Here is a 10,821-nt window from a genome sequence, read left to right as displayed (position 1 = left end):
CTGAGACCATTTTTCGATATTAAGATGGTACTCTTAAATATAATATTTTGTTTTCTGAAAACCTTTTAGACATAGAAAATAAAAGAAATGAACGAGAACATATTATTTTATTTTATTTCATATGCACAGTTGTTTGCGGGTTTTTTTTGTCAGACAATCTGTGTTGTTACAATTTTATACTGTGGGAAAAATCTCTTAAATAGTTACAAATGTTAAAAAGAAATATAAAATACAGGGAATAGAGATGATGTAGAAGACAAATTTACACGACGACGAACGCCTCTATATACAGGAAAATTATAAACCAGTCGTGTACCAAGTTCAAATAAATATCATCGTTACAAGAAAAATAACAAAGTGATTGTGTCGGCTGTAAATTCGTAAAAAGATCCGCCATCCAAACAATGTTCATGTCAATCAAATGTAAAATGATATAAACTGCCGCACCGACCCAAGTGGTACTATCGCACAAAATAGCTCTATCATAATACAACTCTATTTATGCAAGCCACCTTTTAAAATGTTGAAAAAATAAGAAACTAATAAGTCAGAATTGTTTGTTGAAGTATTTAGAGACGTTCAAAGAGCTATTTTCCACAGGGGACTATTAAATGACATTTGAACTTTATAACCTTTATATATCAATCTTTAGTGCGAAACAGTCCACAAGTTTTATATATATGCGGTAACTAGAAAAATTAAAGCAGACGGTATAACTGCTGTGACCTCAGAGATTACAAAATGTATCAATTTACAATTGGTTTAGTTAATTGAATAAGTAATACTTTGCAGTTTTTTGCTTTAAATCCATTTTCATTATGGATAAACTTAAACTAGCCTTTACAACTATTAAGGTACATAAAACAAAAAAACAAAGAAAAAGGAACTTGAATTGGCATAATGTTGGTGTTCCTCGACTTGCAGTTTAATTACATTTTGATAACCGACAACTAGAACAAAATTCAACGCATAGAGTAGCGAGAAATTTCCATCCGAAGTTGCTACTTTATTTTTTATGTTAAGTATCGAACATTTAAATCATATAGCTTTAATTTGTGAATATACAAACATTTGTAAAAAAAGTTCTGCAATTCGAATATTTTTATCATATCTTCAAAATACTTGACAAGCTTCGATTTCCTGTCTGTTAACAATTTTTTTGTCATCAACATTTGTGGTTATTTGATCACGAATAAACAGCAGGGTTCGGGTTCCTTCTGCGTTTTTGAATATGTGTTTTCCATTTTAGACAGGTAAAACAGTTGATATTGATGAATACGACATTAATTTGACCTGAACCCATCTCAAACTGCCGAACCTATTCAAAACACGACAAAGATTTAAATAAAAGACCATCTTTCTCATTTTGTTTAATGTAAATTTCTCCACCCTTTTCAAATCATTTTTACTTGAGACAAACATTTTTTTAACGAAGATCGTTGATATGTCACTCTCTTGTATAAAGAGGTTCGAAAAGTGTATATTATCTACAAGTCTGAAGATGACACGCGTATTTCTTTCAAATAACCACAATTCAGAAGATTTTTGAAAGCTATCATTGAATGTTTTGAAAATATAATGCAGATTTGAAGGAGCTGGAATATTCAATTAAATTGTTTGGGGTATTTTCAACCGTGTTTGACATGTCAATGAAAAGATATGTAAAACTCCTGTCCTGAAAAGCTGAAGTGCAATCATAAAATTTCAATTTGGCCTTAAGTGGCCTGTCCTTTAAACAAAATCGCACCTAGTTACACTGCACCTGAAAATAGGGTGATGTGTTCTATTGCTTAAAGTGCAAAAACCTGCACCATGGTAGTCATTTAAATGCCATAAGATTAACCTACATAATCCAAATCCTACTTTTCATTCCTGATGCAACTTATCTTTTCAATATCTACTTTTGGTAAATGTAAAATAAACTGACTTTAAATCCCAAAAGGAAGACATATCGTTACGGAAGACGCCCATTTTGTTCATTTTTCATTTTAACCGAAGAGTACATGCGTTAATAGAATGATGTACTACTAGAATTAAGAACGAATACGGGTGATGTGTCAAAGAGAAACCGATTCGACTAAAGAACAGAAAACAACCCAAGTCCACTAAAGTTTCTATAACGCAGCGAAAAAATTCCGCACCGGAGACCGGCTTAATCTGACCCCTGAATAATAATGTATACAAGTTCAGCAGAGATAGGACGCCACACTTAACTCTGAAGCATTTAATTGAAACAGAATTCAAAATTACACAGTACTTACAAAGGTAACTGTATATTATAAATATGAATTAGATGTAACAAGGGAACATTGCTCCAGTAAATCTCACAAAATATCGTAATTACTGAAATCTTCCGAGGTAGCCACCGATCTATAAATGTTTCTTACATGTATGTTTACAGTTTAGACGTAATTAAGAGGGTTGCCTTGATTTAAATTACAGACTGAGAACGGGCTGAAAGCACAAACAGACTTTGATCCTCCATAACAAACTGAAAAAAGAACTTAAAAAAATCATCGACCATACCTGCACAATCAAGTAAGATCAACAGACTAGAGAAACATGTTCTGAATATGTAGTAACTTGATTAAACATAATGGGCAGTTCAAACTGTTCAAAAATTGTCTTCGGAGAAGTGTGTGTCAGGCAATTGGTGTTTGATGTTTATTGTTCCTTTCGTTTGATTTGTCTTATCTGGATACTATCCTCTTAATTTTGATATTCGATTCCTCTAATACTAACACGTAGCTAAACCCAGTATCTTTTATCCTTTAGTATTCCACAAACACGAAATATTGCTTTGCATTAACTGTTTACATGTTACATTTGTTATTCTCGTGGTGTTTTGTCTGATGATTGGTCTGTTTCTGTGTGTGTTGCGTTTCGGTGTTGTGTCGTTGTTCTCCTCTTATATTTAATGCGTTTCGCTCGGTTTTGGTTTGTTACCCCGATTTTGTTTTTTGACCATAGATTTATGAGTTTTGAACAGCGGTATACTACTGTTGCCTTTATTTACCCTTCCGGAGCATCTGACTTCACTCCTTGTAATTGGTAAGGTTCGTATAAATCATTCTGTAGTTTTCTATGCAATGTTGTTTGTCTCTGAATGTTTTTATATTTTGACCTTGGTTTTTTTTCTATTTATGTTTGAACTATTTTGGATGCCACCATTGTATCTTCTCGCCTTTTTTTTTATCGTATTTCTAAAGAGTTTATTTATTCATGGCTTCCTCTGTAGGTAGGAGAGAATGGTATTTATCAATATCAATTTACATTTTCTTGAAGAAGCTCCTGCAATGTACACTGAAGAGTGTTCTTAGTGTCTGACACATCCAAAAACCTTAGCATACTTTAATTGGAAAGCAAAATACATACAGACTATATCTACAGCTGCTTTTTAAAAATATTTAATTTAATCAGAACTTTTGAAGATTATACAATAATGACATTTGCTATAGCCAGACTAAATCGATCGTGCTAGTGCAGAGAGGTACTGGAATCATATCCCGGTATTAATCTTAAATGATTCACAGGATTTAATATATCGGAAAAAATTCTCATTATTAGCAAAAAGTTAAATCACAAAAATACTGAACTCAGAGGAAAATCCAAAAGGGAAAGTCCCTAATCAATCGGCAAAATCAAAAGCTCAAACACATTAAACAAAAGAATGAACAACAAAAAGTAAAATCACAAAAATACTGAACCCAGAGGAAAATCAATTCGAAAAGTCAACTGTCATATTCCTGTCTTGTCTTATGTCGACATGGTTTTATAGCTAGCTAAGTAAAGGCAACAGTAATATGTTGCTGCCAAAAGTTACAAATCGACAGATAGAAAACAAATCCGGTCCACAAGGAAACACGTCAACTAAATCGCGTGTACGATACAAAGAAGACGCTCGAACCAAAGTATACATGATAAGTAAACAACTTTCAAACACCAAAACAAAAAGCATGACATATTGTTGTGCAAACAACACAGCCAACCAAGTATTATAACAACAAAAAACCATCTTCCAAATACTGTTTGAAGTTTTTCAATAAGTACCCTATTGTACAAGTATACATACATATCGATATACATTTCACATTTCTTAGATTGTTCTTTGTCGAAATGATAATCGTTTATGCAATTACATTTATAAAAAAAACACCAGATTGATTCAAATATCATAACTTAACACGTCAGAAAGCATCATACTTCTAAAGATTTTATTTTCTGAAAACCCATCTAGACATGTAATTTATATAATTACAGTCAAGTGTATCGTTAATTAATTCCTTTTATTTGAATATAGTTGTCTAATCGACAGTAACAATAGCATCTGCTGAATAATTAAACAACAATATTACAGAAGACATGCAATGTAAACACGTCTGAGTATTCATTATACGAAACTACGAAAATAAAGAAACGCCTGATTGTTTTGATACGAAAGTACAAAAAGTTAAATACACATAATAAAATATGCATACATATGAGACTTTATATGAATATGATTTTAATGTTATATTTAACATTGCCATAAGGGCGGGAGGTCTGGCTAGCCACAAAATCATGTTCAACCCAGCATTTTTCTTAAAATGTCCTGTTCCAAGTAAGAAAAATGGCCATTGTACTATTATAGTTCGTTTCTGTGTGTGTTGCATTTTAGTGTTGTGTTTCTGTTGTGTCGTTGGTTTTCTCTTATATTTGACGTGTTTCCCTCAGTTTAAATTTGTAACCCGGATCTGTTTTTTCTCAATCGATTTATGAATTTCGAACAGCGGTAAACTACTGCTGCCTTATTTATTGTACCACATCTTATGAGGAAACAAGAGGCTGTTGAATGCAATGATTAAAAAAAGGCCCCAAAATACATAGGATCTTATTTTGATCAAAACTTTTCAATGTAGAGCTTTCTATCTAAATGAATTTCAAATTTGAAAGTAAACTAACGACCAGACCTGAAAATGTTATTTCCCGGTTGAGTCCTTACTACGTGTAACATCGGTTATTATTCATCATCAACGACTAACCATACCAGTATAAATCTATATTTATTATCGAGACTATACGACGAAATTTCTAATAGTACGTTTCCATTTCATTTAGGGCAGAAAAAACAGCATACTACTACATTGATGTTACTAATCTTGACTTAATCCACTAAAAGAATTTCAATGATGCGTGTTATTGTTGAATTTTAGAATTGGAATAGTACATCCGATCTTACAATTTATGTCAAATAGAAATACCTTGAAAGCAATATAAAATGGTTTCATCATTGGAAAAACACTTTATTCTGACATGTACAATTATGAACTACTTGAATTATTTTAGTGGTTGATTAGAACAAGCTGATATTGATGTTAAAAATATCAAAGAGTTTGTTCTGCGCATGCTAATGTACATATTCGCTGTAATGCAGTAAATATGTCATACTGAGCTATCATTTTACAATTTTCTAAAAGTACAATGTATATTTATACTTTGGAGCTTTGATTATTTCATACTGTATTCTATGCAATATGTCATATTGTAAAAAATCAACCACATAAAGTACTTCACATTGTTTTAATCGATACATTTTTGTCACTGATTTTCCAATCAGAACTTTTATCATTTCTTTCTGTTTGTTTTCGGAAAAAATATTTTCTCTTTAGACAAGCTATTGTGTGTCGTTTTAAAAATATTTACTACAATCTTGCGGTAGTTTAATTTGTGTAGCTATTTTGGACTATTTTCATTTTTTGTAATAGAACAATGGAGTATTGCTCCAGTTATTTGAATAAACCTCTTGGTCATGAGCGCATAACGCACTTCTTAAAAAAAAGTAAAATAAAAAAAGAATCGAACTCCGAGGAAAATTTAAAAAGGAAAGCCCCTAATCAAAAGGCAAAATAAAAAGCCCAACCACATCAAACGAACGGATAACAACTGTCATATTCTTGACTTAATCAGAGATTTTCGTATGTAGAAAATGGTAGACTAAACCAGGTTTAGAAGTTAGCTAAACCTCTCATTTGTACGACAGTCGCATAAAATTCCATTGTATTGACAACGATGGGTTGACAAAACAAACATAATTAAAATATTACATAGGTAAAAAAAAAGTCAATAATAAGTGTATCAATATTACATGGGGTGTAGTAAAATATACCGTTTATGATTATTATTATTATGCGCGACAAGTGGAACAGATAGTTAAAGTCCCATAACTCTAGAACGGCAAATATAGATTACATTACAACAATTTGATTAAATACAGATTCTGTGTCAACGTTTAGCTCAGAAAGTAAAAGGCACAGGGTATATATTAGTGTTGTCAAATCGTACGCTTTTGCCTAACCGGTTACTCGGATAATCGTTCGACCGATTAACCGGTTAACCGGTAATTTAAGTTGGTGTTTGAAAGCCTTATCAATAGAACCCTACACATATATATAAGATGTGGTATGAGTGTCAATTTGACAACCTTTCATCCAAGTAATAAATACGTTTTTAGAATTGTGAAGTTTTTCTTTAAGCATTAGAAGGCTTGTCTGCGAGGATTCCTGGCGAAGTTTGACTTTTAATAATCAAAAACACCGTATCAACTATAGCGTTTGTACCAACTTCAGATTAAAAAATACAAAAAAAAATCTTAATCTCGTAGAATTGAATATGTCATATGTCTGAAACCTATTATTCTTTCCTTGTCTCTTGTTGTCTCCGAAAATAATGGAATGTGTTTCAATTTGAAATTTATAATTATAGATAGAAGATGTGGTATGATTGCCAATGAGACAATTCTTCACAAGATACCAAAATGACACAGAAATTAACAACTATAGGTCATTGTTCATGTTGTATGACCTGTTTCTCTACTGTGTTTGCTTTTTCTTTAAGCATGTTACTCGTACTTTCACGTATACATTGAGTACATTCACATTGGTTTGCATTTCACAATTTTTGAATTTATAGTAAGACTAACCCTTGCACTACGGAGGTTGCATATTTAAATGTAGGTGTACACAATATTAGATCGAAAACGAAATAATGAAGTAATTAGTTAAATCAAATCTCATTACTGATTTAAAGTTATACTGTTGAAAAAACATCTTTACTAATTATGTTCTTAAAAATCCTGCCCCGAACTCTAATTAATTTTATGTTTTTAGGATTAACAATAACAATCAATATACTGGACAATTGATCTGTCAAGCTAATTATCACGACGACAATTTTTTAATAAAACATAATTATTAAATGATTTGATTTTCAAATCTATCGAAATTGAAAAAAGTCCGGTTAACCGGTTAGCATTTTTGGTATTCGGTATTCGGTCGTTCGACCGATTAACCGGTTAACCGATTAACCGTTGACAACACTAGTATATATATTGAATCGGAATGCATATACCTATCCTAGTTGATGTGAGCAGTCTGCAGAAATTTGATTTGAGAATACCCGAGTTAGTTCGCAACATGTGAACATTGATATAAAAGCAGAACGGTTTGTAGTCATGCAGATCCATGTAATCAGAGAGTGGGACTTTGTCTTTCAATCGGATGGAATAATAACAAGCTTTGGGTTAATACGATGTGATATATGCCATAATATGTAACCATTTATTAGATATGTATATTCACTTGTTTTACCTTCAATTTGGTTGGTCTCAAATCCCCTTTATGTTTAAATTAATGGTTATAACATTATCGGCTAGGTAAGCATCATGATTTAAAGAAGAAAATAAATACTTTCTTCATTCAAACAAACCAAATGCTATATAACACTTTTTATAATTCATACAAAATTGTATTTCATGCAAAATCTGATGAAACCCAGCATTCAATTCTTCTATTTACAGATCTTGAAATGAAACAAATGTTATTCACATTTTATAAATTGTTTTTCGTTTTCTATTGAAAGTTGTGTGTTTTATTATGTTGTATGTCTTCTTGTCGTTTTTATCTCGGTTTTAGTTTTAACTCTGATTTGTTTTCTCTCAATCGATTTATGACTTCTGAACAGCGGTATACTACTGTTGCTGTTATCTAGTTTGTCATGGCGTTGTCAGGTGATTGTCGATTAATAAGATTGAATATTCCTTTGGTATATTCAGTCAATCTTTTTAACTCTGAACTTAAATTTTTGAACTCAAAACTTTAGCAGAAATTGTCAAATGAAAACACATATCATCATTGTTCTTGAAATCAATCACGAAACGTCATATACAATTTGAACCAAAGATGACGATTTCAATCTAAAGTTAGCTTGTAAAATATGCATTTTAATAATTATTTTATATGTATATCATAATATGATAATTCTAGTTAAATATTTAAATCAGTTATCTATACAAGTTATATTGCCAACTACTTAGTTGAAATGAAAACAATTTGCGATTTTTGAAAAGCATAATCGTTTACAAGACTTTCACAAGCAATGTGAAAAATGTGTTTATGAATTATGTTCGCGAAACTTATAATTCTATAGTTTAATCATGGGTTACTTTGATACTGCATAAGTTGCTTTCATGAATACAAAATAATATGCATATAAAGTAACCAAATTAATCGTGTTTCAGCCAATAAAAGATCGGCATTTGTACGAATTTAACACATACTGTTAATATTAACCCATATATATAAAGTGTCTACAGCAACTTGTGGTATCTTAAAATTTTGTTATTATGAAACATTTCGATATAAAGTATTTAACAAAAAAATATATCCCACATTATACCCGTTAAATGAAGCAAAGCATAAACATAATACTTTAATAGAAAACACTTTTGTTTTCTATATAGTTTTAAATGAATCTTTCAGAAAACATTTCCAAAGTTTTGGACATTACATAACTGCTATAAGAATAAAGGCGGCAGTAGATTACCGATGTTCAAATCGCGTCAAAGGATTAGAATGAATCAAATCAAGTTAATAATAAAAACAAAAAACTTAGGTTAATATATGAAATATAAAAAGTAAAATCACAAAAATACTGAACTTCGAGAAAAATCAAAACGAAAAGTCCCTATAATCAAATGGCAAAACCAAAACATGAACCACATTAAACGAATGTATAACAACTATTACATTCCTGACTTGATACATATATTGTCTTATGAAGAAAATATTGGATTGAACCTGTTTGTATAGCTATCTAATTCTCTCACTTGTATGCTACTGTCATAAAAGTAAGAGGTTTAGCTAGCTATAAACGCAGGTTTAAGCCGTCGTTTACTACATAATGAAATGATTGTATTTTCCAGGAACGGTTGTTTTCTATTCGTTTGGTGTTTTTGAGCTATTGAGTAAACCATCAATCGACACCCTTGCTCTTTCGTTATTGTATGCTCCTTGTGACTATATGGAACTAAACGATATCATATGAGTGCAAAACGTTTTGAACTTGCAACATTTCAATTAATTGCTTTCGATATTATTTAGTTTTATTAATATTACTGGTATGTTGAATTCAGTGATTATATATACTATACATCATTAAGATATACAACGAACAAATTAAAAACATAAAGAACTTTTTGGGGCACGCTTCATCAATAATAATAATCAGCATCATATGTAATAACCTTTACGCTAGGATGCATGGACTTTTGTGGTACTCAATCGTGCTTGGAACAGCTTTTCTATCCCTTGGTCATTTTGCAGAAGTTTTATGCGTCAGCAAACATGTCCGCACGTCATAAATATTCATAAACAAAACTTATAAAAAAAATATACTAAATACCTAGGCAAATTAAAAGAACAGGGAATTCCACAAACGCTATCAATCAACGGAACAATGAAAATTATTCATTATTCCTGACTAGAATCATCCATTTTCCAAAGGTTACAGCTTGTATGACAGGTATTTATAGTTCCGAGACCAATACAAACACGATAGGGACCAGACTTCAAAAACTGTAAAAATATACATCAGAGAAATACCACATTTTCCGACTAACAAGTTAAAAACAAACATACAAATTAAGCAAAGACGCAAAATACAAATGGTGTAAAATAACAAAAAACTGAACTGTAATGAAAATTAAAACTGAAAGTCCCTTATAAATGGCAAAACCAAAAGCTCAAAATCATCAAACGAATAGAAAACAATTGTCAACAAAAAATAAAGACAACAGTAGTATACACCAGTTCAAATTTGTTTGTTGCTGGAAGAACCTATTGTATAAAGTTTATATTTTCTAGATAAAGTAAAAATTAGGTAAATATGAATGTACAAGAGTAAAAAGCAGAAACAACGCCATAAAAAGCCTTTGTGTCCGAATTGAAAATGATGACCCACCTGCATCAGTAATGCCCACATTAAATATCCATTGAAGTCATCTTCATATCCGCGTTTGTGCTTATAATGTTTTAGTTTCTCTATAAAATATTGAGCAAAATCGTTGACATAAATGCAGCAAGCTAGTCTATGTTCCGATTGTACAGAATTTGTATTTACCTGTACAGATCAACAAAATACTGGATTGTCTGAATTTCCTGCAAGTGATGCTTCTGAAGAGAACTTAATATATCGCAGTCAATTAGTCTCAACATTGACTAAAATACTGGACATGACTAAATAATATATTGGTCAGAATTTTAAGAAGGTGTAAAGATCAAATTGTCCGTTTCAGACTTAAATTCTTACATTTTCCAAAGGTTACAGCTGGTTTTATAGCTAGCTAAACCTCCCACTTGTATGACAGGTGTTTAAAGTTCCGAGTCCACTACAAACACGATAGGGACCAGACTTTAAAAACTGTAAAAAAATAAGAAGATGTTAAGATCAAATTGTCCGTTTCAGACTAAAATTCGTTTCTAGTACAAGTAATTTTCAGTCTCATTT

This window comes from Mytilus trossulus, chromosome 2, assembly GCF_036588685.1.
Source record: "Mytilus trossulus isolate FHL-02 chromosome 2, PNRI_Mtr1.1.1.hap1, whole genome shotgun sequence".
NCBI classification, from domain to species: Eukaryota; Metazoa; Mollusca; class Bivalvia; order Mytilida; family Mytilidae; genus Mytilus; species Mytilus trossulus.
Note: the sequence above shows the minus strand (reverse complement) of the source record.